This window comes from Macrobrachium nipponense, chromosome 15, assembly GCF_015104395.2.
Source record: "Macrobrachium nipponense isolate FS-2020 chromosome 15, ASM1510439v2, whole genome shotgun sequence".
NCBI classification, from domain to species: Eukaryota; Metazoa; Arthropoda; class Malacostraca; order Decapoda; family Palaemonidae; genus Macrobrachium; species Macrobrachium nipponense.
In genome coordinates this window covers 15,733,859-15,742,590 of record NC_087208.1, presented here as the reverse complement: position 1 = coordinate 15,742,590, position 8,732 = coordinate 15,733,859, and positions in this window count along the sequence as shown.

The following is an 8,732-nucleotide window of genomic DNA, read 5'->3' as shown; positions in this document are numbered from 1 at the left end:
TGCGCCGAAGCCCTTCTCGCCAGCTGGATCAGTCGATTCGGAGTGCCAGATGATATCACAACGGACCGCGGATCTGTCATCCTGTCGGAGTTGTGGACCTCCCTGGCCCAACTGATGGGGACGTCGCTCCACACCACCACCGCCTACAACCCAGTGGCTAACGGTATGGTGGAAAGAGTCCACCAATCGCTAAAGGCATCCCTGATGGTGCGCTGCACCGGTGAGGACTGGAAAAGTCAACTACCGTGGGACCTCCTCAGCCTCTGGACCACCCCTCGGGCGAACGGCGAGGCATCACCAGCAGAGAAGGTTTACGGGGAACCATTGGCAGTCCCAGGCGAGTTCTTCCCGACCAACGCCGACGACGCAGACGTCTCCATCGCCAGGCTTCGGGAATCTGCCAGAAAATTCATGCCCTGCCTCAAGACCTTCTCCGATAGAACCAAACACTTCCTTCCGAAGGCCCTATCGTCCTGCAAACAAGTCTGTCAGGGAAGACGACTGCTGCCTGCTGCTGACGAGGCCCTACCTAGGTCCCTTCTGCATCCTCCGATGCACCAACAAGGCATACTTCATCTCCATAAATGGTAGCAAGGATTGGATCACGATTGACAGACTGAAACATGCCTTCCTGATGGACATAAATTGTGCCAACGCAGATCCTGTAGGGCCCCTCACACCGCCTCCCCAACATGGATCAACACCGTTAATCACCAAACCGCCCAGACGTGGCCACGGCTGCCCTAAGAAGATGGTCGAACCCCACGAGGATCACCCCGGGGGAGGCATGGCATCCCATCCCCGCCCCCCCCCCCCCCCCCCCCCCCCAACCCCCCCCCCCCCCCCCCCCCCCCCGCCCCCCCCCCCCCCCCCCCCCCCCCGAAGACTCCGAGGCCGAGGATCTACCGAAGCAGCTAGTCTCGCGCACTAGGAAGGGCCAAAAAAGCCTACCGCTGGGGTCTTCACGCTTCCGCGAGTAATAATCAGAAGCTCACTAAAGTCATCCAACAATTATTCGCTAATTATTGTCTTGAGTGGGGGGGGGGTATTTGTAAGGACAACGCTTTATCCGCAAATTCATTGTAAATATTCCTACAATAGCGTTGTTCTTACTTCCATCCTAAAGAACGTTCAGCGGGCTTCCCGCCAATGTATATATCATGTAACATCATATTTGGTATACTTTTATATTCATAATTATATGCCTCCTAAGAAACACAAGTCGTCTGTCGCCGACCCATTTTAACTTCTCGCAGGTCGGACACCACATTTCCGCCCGCACACTGTACCTATATATGAATTTCCCTTACCTATAATAAAGTCAGTACACTTCTACCTGCCTCTTTGTTCACACCCTCATATAAGTGTTGTGGAAGGAGCACCTATTTGACATTATTTATGCATATACATACATACATAAATACATAGAAATGTAAATTATATATGAGAAATTATGAAACAGATAGAAACCGCCTGTTCTTTCGGAAAATACCGAATGCAAGCAGGTACGTAGTACTGGCAAGAAGTAGTGTTGCGTTGTGCGAGCTGGCCACAGGGGTTACAGGATATCAGAAATGTTTGAGGGGATGGTGAAACGGCGCTTAATTTGCACCTTCTCCGCAACTTAAAGATTCTTGTACTGATTTGAGGTAATGTTGTGCTGTGTGCACTAGCCATAGGGGTTACAGGAGGTTAATCATTAGGGAATTTAATAATCTTATCTCGGGAACTATTAATTAGCAGGGATGCCAATGAGATTTTCAGGAAATCATAAGATGAGCTACCCAATAAACCTCAGATTCATATGAAGAAACTAAACTTACAAAAAAATTTAATTTACATAAAAATAATAATCCTGCTCACCTGTTGATCTATGAAACACAGATAAAGCCTTCTATAGGTCCTCTTCCGAGTCTCCTTCATCGTTTCCTGTTGAGGAAATAGACGAATCTGATTTTTCCTTTTGCTATTTTCCCATTCTTTCGAAGTAGTTTTTGTTCAAAAATTCTGACTCCAATTCATGGAGTTATTGTTTACTGGGCTTCGGTTCCTGGACCACACTATCAACGAGAGCTAAAATAAAGGTTCTCATACGAAAAGAAACAAAAAGGTTATCACGGAATACAAATGGTAATTTACCAAGAATGAAATGTTTGTAAATGAATAAAATCAAATATAATATGAATGTAAATGTTCTATGAAACGAATAAGGTAACATAAAAGCAAAGAAATTGTTATGGGAGAGCAATGTGTTGCAAAATGGTGCAACGAAAATAGACGGACGGGAATAATGGAAAGAGGAGGGAGTGACTTGTACAGATCATGTATAAATCATGCATGAAATGCCCCCAACCAACCCTTAAAATGACGTCACTGAGAGGAAAGTATCGAAACGTCGTAAAAGCGACTTCTCCTCCCACCCCATAGGCATTCTTAAGGGGCCTGTCCTCAATTGTAAAAAGATATTGTAAGATATATAGGGTAAAATCATGTAGTGAGAACACGTCAATGCACACATTAAGTAGAAAATATGAGAAACGGTTTAGAAATAAGGCATTGAAGAAAGAACACACGATTATAACATGACTGGTTGGATATGTATACATTGGTCTCTCCCTCGAAAACGCCCCACCATTTCGCTCACTTAGAGGTCGGGGTCTGAGCTAAAAGCTCCCATATATATATATATATATATATATATATATATATATATATATATATATATATATATATATATATATATATATATATATATATATATATATATATATATATATATATATATATATATATATATATATATGTGTGTGTGTGTGTGTGTGTGTGTGAGTATATGCATACACAGAAACACTAAATGTTTTCCATTTTGGATGGGTAACATGTATGCAGTAAAAAGTGCTTGCAACAGTTTGCAAAGTATGCAAACACTGCTTCCTAGTGTGTACAGGCCTTTACGTTTCTATTACTGCCGGAAGCTAGTCAGCGCCCTCGGAATGCGAAATAGGACGCCTCCTGGAGAGGCCCGTGGAAGTCGACCAACGTATAAGTCTACGAATTTAAATGTACTGAAGGGACGCGTCAAGCCATCTGGCAATTACTACATGGGTTGCAGCACTACCACTTTGCCAGGGAATTGCAAGCTCACCGCAACTAAGGGGCAATATTTCAACACTGCGTAGCCGACCACGACTGTAAGCTGACGGTAGAATGAAATAAGGATTATTAGAAGGCACATAGATAGTGCATAGAGAAGCCAAAGATTGCAAATAGAAGCTGAGTGTAAATCAACAACGGCCTGCGTTAAATACACAGAGGAGCGCGAACTTCGTGCTCTCTTCCTCAATGAAACTACAGGACATCCAAAATTCTGAAAGGAGACCTGAGCGACAGAGCTCCCCTGGACACGAATACAGATAATGAATGAAATGAAGACTACCCGCCAGAGATGTGATCACGCGCTTCCCATACTCTTTGCAGCAAACCGTGGCATAGGACTCATCCTACAGAGCACTAGGAATGCCCGTGGCGCACACTGCCATCAAGACCACCAGGGAGAGAATGAGATCGACGGCCAATAGAAATTCAACGCCATTATGACGTCATCTTTGAAATAATAAAGACCTTGTATGTCAATTTGTAATCCAGTCACGAAGACGCCGCCGAGAGGTGGGGAAATTGTCCTTCGCTTAGAAAAGTAATAGGAAAGAATATTGTATCATTTTTCTTTATTCCTGAGAAGCTTGCGTGACGAGAAAAAGAAGTATAGACTGATTCAAAATCTTGACAAGAAGATAGAATCTGCGGCGAACAATCCCATTACCTTCAATAGAAATTATATATATATATATATATATATATATATATATATATATATATATATATATATATATATATATGTGTGTGTGTGTGTGTGTGTGTGTGTGTGTGTGTGTGTGTGATCGTCACTAAAACTGCTTCACGTAAATGGTCGTACGTGAACTAGTCCTCGCAAGGAAATTCTCGGGAGTAATCTGCCACTGCGAGTTTCAGGTTTATGGAAGGATTCTCGGGTTCAATTCTTTCAAGTTCAGTGGAAACCTTTCCCCTTTGTGGGTAACAACAGTTTTTCCGAAGATTTTCCCACTTATTTCATTTGGCAGAACTTTCCCCTCGAAAATGCTTTTTTTTTTTTATGCAAGTGATATGAATTTAATGTTAGTCATTTCGTCTTTCACCTCTTCTTAGTAAAAAAAAATCTGATAGTAAAATTAATTATTTAAAGAACATACGGAATAGCTGAGTATTTTTTATTGTAATATCTGCTATGGTATGCCTCATGTTAGTGCTGTATCTAATAGAAGTTCTCTTTCATGTTAAGGAAGGTTTAAAGCTTTGTCTTTTGATGCCTGTCATAGTGGCAACTACTGTTTTTGCCGAAAGCCAAAAAACGCCTATCTCTCTCTCACTACTTTTTTTGTAGTAACAAATACTCTCAAAGACTGAAGCATGTGGCGCATGGAACCAAAAAAACTGCAGTCACGTACGCGCCATACTGTAATGGCCTGGAATAGATAGAAGCGAATGGAACAGACAGATTCCAGCCAAGTGAAAAGGATTTTCAGAGGGGAAAATGGGAATGTGATCAGGGAAGCAATTCCTCCTTAAAAGCAAATATCAAGCAGGCTAAAGAGAGAACGACAGTCTAATAGATAGGGCGACACTTTTTCTCTGCTTGCGAGAAGGGGAAGTCGTCGGTAGAGTGAGTTAAAATTCTAATGCAGAGAGTTAGTTACCCAAAGAATGTCTTCTCATTTTGCCATTTCGTAGTTTTGTTTCTTTGAGCTACTGGTAATCACTTTCCACTGTTAAGGTTATCTGATTCAACATAGGAAAACCATAAGCCAGCAAATCATACAAATTTCTGGATATGATAAAAAATACTAAGGCTGTAAAATTGTAACTTTGTACCCCTATTCCCTTTTCCTTGTCAATATACCACATAAACATCCTAAACAATAAATATGTTTATTGGTCCAAGAGCCATGGATCATTTATTTGCTGGAGATGACCAGATTTCTAATAGGTATTTTTTGAAAGGTCATGCCTCTGGGCATTCAAAACTGCAAGCACCTCAGCGGCGTGGTCGGTATGGTGTTGGTGTACCACTTCAGTGGCCGCGAATTCGATTCTCGGGCATTCCATTGAGGTGTGACAGATTTGTTTGTATTCCTGGTGATAGAAGTTCACTCTCGACGTGGTTTAGAAGTCACGTAAAGCCGTTGGTCCTGCTGCTGAATGACCGCTGGTTCCATGCCAAGTAAAACACCAAACAAACAAACGTTCAAAACTAGAACTCTTGAAGATTGTAAGCGAAATAGCGGACTTCCCTCTCTTCCTAAGGGACGTGAAGCATTTAGCCCTGTCAACAATTAAAGAATACTTGTTTACATCAGTTTCGAAACACAGAGGTTTAGACCTCTCCACGAATACAGATCTTTCTGATTTTAATTAAATCCTTCGAGACTTCCAAATCGTCAAAAGACTGTATTCTTGGAATCTCGATATTGTACTTAAATGACTTTCGGGCCCTTCCTTTGAGCCTTTACCTTCTTCGTCGTTGAGAAGTCTAACCAAGAAGACTTTATTGCTAGTAGCCTTAGCATCAGCAAGACAAGTTAGCGAGCTGCACACAATGGATGAGAAGCTCTTGATCTATTAAGCCCTTTTCTAAAAATTGCAAATCATGAAACCAATAAAATATATGGAGGTACGTCATATTTTTTAATGTTAATATCACAATCAATTTTGATCGCACAACAAACAGTTTACACATGAAATATGCCAAACGACTGCAAAGTGACCTGGTAACTTTATAATAAAAGTTGGTCTTAAACATAGGGCATTGTGGGTCTAAAGGTCAAGGTCCCCACTAAAAAAGTACCATTTATTTATGAATAAAGTCATTTATAGCCCATTTAAACAAGGAAATCCTAGCTTAACCTATACGAAAATTTAAGGTCCATAGAGATTTTGTGCACAGGAAGTTTTTAAAGCCAAATAGCTTAAACCTTCAGTGATGTAGAGGCAGTGGGTTTGTTTGTGTGGTGATTTTACGTAGCATGGAACCAGTGGTTATTCAGCAACGGGACCAACGGCTTTACGTGACTTCTGAACCACGTCGAGAGTGAACTTCTTCACCAGAAACACACATCTCTCACGCCTCAATAGAATTCCCGAGAATCAAACTCGCGGCCAAGACACATGCTTAATTATATGCATTTAAAAGGGATTTCAGAGCTTTCCAATGAGCTTGTATTTAATAAAATCGCTGGAAAATTAAGGACGACAGAGTGAATAAAGCGTCTGCAAGGCTATGCTTCAATCACTTAATTCAGCGTCATCTCCACCCTCTCCCCTGTCACCATGCAGTGACAATCAGCGTCAATACATTCATATGCTCATGTCCATTCCGTGTTTATAGTTCCATACAAGACCAAACCGATCACTATGAATATGGCATTGTTCTGGAACCGATGCAGAAGTTCTTGTCTCCAACATTTGCATATGATATCGCACCAAGCTTTGTTTTGTTTTAGGATTTACAATGAATAAGACTTATTTTACTTGTCGCTTTTTTGTATTGTTTTGTTCAGCTAATTTTGTTTTGATATGTACTATATTGAATTATTATTCAGGAACGTATTCAATGATAATCTTTAAGTTTGGTACACTTTTGTAGGATATGGGCTTCTTCCAATATTTCATATCCACTCTTTCATGAAGTTTTGCTCCAGCTGATATTTAGTAAGAAATCATTTCCTGACCTTATTTCAGAGTAGTCTCTTTGCCGAGAAGTTACAATATTAAAGAAAAAAATTCAGTAATTGTAAAGAACAGTTTAGAAGTGAAAACTGCAAAGTCGAGAGAAAATGGTGTACACATTTTTATGTGACATCCTCTGTGACTCAGGAGGTCAGGAAACCAGAGGTGAAAGGGAAGGTCTAGACAGGTGAGGCAGGACGAGTGGGTCTTCCTGGTCACAGCCTAGGCTCATTCGCATATTCGACTCGAGCCTAGCTCACGACAATCTGCAAAAACAGAACACAAGACTCCATTGCAATGTTGTTGGTGAGTTGCCTTATTTCCTGATTTCTATACCTTGAATGTCTTGTGTTCGTTTTTTTTGCAGATTTGTCGTGAGCTAGACTCGAGTCGAAGTGCTGCGAATGAGCCTAGGCTGTGACCAGGAAGACCCACTCGTCCTGCCTCACCTGTCTAGACCTTCCCTTTCACCTCTGGTTTCCTGACCTCCTGAGTCACGGAGGATGTCACAAAAAAATGTATGCACCATTTTCTCTCGACTTTATTCCGTCCCGTTCCGAGCACGAAATAAAGAGGACGAAAGCAAGCAGCAGGAGCGGTGGTTCCTCCTCTGATAAATGTTTTTTGTGCATACCTTTGAGTTGACAATTCGACCGAGTCGTGGGAATTTCTTCTGCATTTCGAATTGTCATATAATGTATTGAGATTGTCACAATAATGATAGAGTTAAACCTACACTAAGAAAAAGCCTAAATGGTTGCCCAGGTAGTCATCCCCTGGCGAGAAATGCGCCCTTCCTTTTCCAGAGTCTGACGAGGTAAGACGTGTCGTAATTGAGCTCTCCTGTCGCCAGTTGGATCAATTTACACCGGACATTGTGAGTTGGTATGCTAGGATTGATAATTCATTAAGTTGTGCTTGTCTGAGGCCGTAATTCTACTGTTATGCATTTCCACAGTGTTAACTAGACCAATGCCACCTTAAGGACCACGTGGTCAACAATCTCGTAGTGGGGTAGCTTTCTAGAGTAAATGGGGTATGTTATTTTGGTTACATTGTAAAGGTAAACATGAGCTCATCTATTTTTGTAATACCTAAAATTGTAATATCTTGCCGCCATAGTCATTAGTTCTGTGAGTTGGAGACTGAAGTCTGTGCCATAGGCTCATTCCATCTGATGAACAAGTAAACCTTGTTGTAAGGGTATATTTCGCAAAAATAACAACTGTACCTTTCTTATTATTAATGTAACAAAAGAACACTATCTTGGTTCTAAAATGTTTTAAAGTTTTATCCCCCAAGTTTCTTGCAGTGTGTGGTACTTGATACTAATGCCTTTTCCAGCTGCTTCTTCCTATACCAATCTGTAATAATGGCGATGGAGAGACACATGATATTCGGGACGATCATTCTCTATTACTGAAGACTCGATATATTTAAAAAGGAGTGTCAGTGCATGACTATCCAACTCCTTAAATGTTAGTGCTAATGATCTACCTCCGACTTTAAGGTGTGCCTTGCCATGTTCGAGTATTTTCGTTTGCAATAGTTGTATTTTACATTTTTAGACTGAAAACCAATGGTTCCTATCTTGACCAAAATTTTGCTGTCATTTAAAGTAGCTGCTGTTCTCTGATGTTTTTTTTTCCTGCTGATTCTTAAGAACATGTCAAGGGCTCTTCCTTTCTTTTCACCTTTTTACGAAGACCGTCGCAAGTTATACAGATTTTTGGCAAGACACCAGACGATGAGGTTTTCAGCTAGGTTGCCTGGGTCTTTGGGACATATCAACTTTAACCTCAACTTTATGGAAACGAACAACAGTGATTTAACAGTAACAAGTGTAATGGTGTCCATCACTCAAAGACTCACAGATGCTTGAGTAATTGGAAGACAAATCTTTTGGCGCCTGACGGCTGCTGCATCATTAA